Below are 1,043 nucleotides of genomic sequence, written 5' to 3'. Positions count from 1 at the left end.
TGGAACAGTGGTTTACAGAGAGGAATAGTTCAGAAGGCAGAAACTGGGAAATACTGGATGGGGAACAGTCTTTGGACAGCATTCCTCCACTGCCCTTCCCAAGGTTGAGAAGAGCTCAGAAAGTCTCAGAGCAGAAAGAACAAAGGGTACAAGTTCAGATTTCAAGACGTAGGAGTGACGTAGATTAATAGGGATGGATGGGGTGTGAGCCTTAATTGGGAGCACCGCCATTTCTAGGGAGACATTTTCTTTTGTCTCTCACTGTGATTACTAAAGAATCGAACTGGTAAGACGTTCCTTTTGTTTGATCTTCTTTACTGACACAGGGAAAGAAGCTGATTCCCCAAATCCTGACACAGGTAGACCTTTAGCTGGTGGAAATATTCTCTTCCTTGTATCTCCATCATGCATGAAATCTTCAGATGTTACCTGTTTCATGGAAGCTATTTGATAACAATATGTGCCTAATTAAAAAGGGTATACTGCAGCCATAGGCAAACTCGGCCCTCCAGATGTTTTGGGACTACAACTCCCATAATCCCTGACCACTGGTCCTGTTAGCTAGGGATGATGGGAGTTGTACTCCCAAAACATCTGGAGGGCCGAGTTTGCCTATGCCTGGTGTAGTGCCTTATTTACCACCTCAAGCCCAGTGTTTGATTCAGATTTAAGGGTAGCTCTGTAGAGACGAGGAACCCCCTGGCCTTTTTAAGAAATCATACAGGGGCAGCATAGATTCTAGTCACACAGAAACTGCTCGTATAAACCACCCACTTGTAGAATTCAAAGCTTTTGTAATCAAGTCTCTTTAGTAAAATTACACATGGTGTAAGCCATACTGAAAGAAACTTGGCACAAAGTCTACCTTACGAATATTGCAGAATTTAATTTTCCTTGAAAACAGAGTTGTTTCTAAAGAGGATTAAATCATTTGGCAATATTATCCAACACAGTTATGTAACTGAAATGGTGAAGAAATTATATGTGCTGTTTTATCCACAACAATATCCTTACTGGAAGAAAAAGAAATAAAGACAATAAAC

This window comes from Podarcis muralis, chromosome 1, assembly GCF_964188315.1.
Source record: "Podarcis muralis chromosome 1, rPodMur119.hap1.1, whole genome shotgun sequence".
NCBI classification, from domain to species: Eukaryota; Metazoa; Chordata; class Lepidosauria; order Squamata; family Lacertidae; genus Podarcis; species Podarcis muralis.
Note: the sequence above shows the minus strand (reverse complement) of the source record.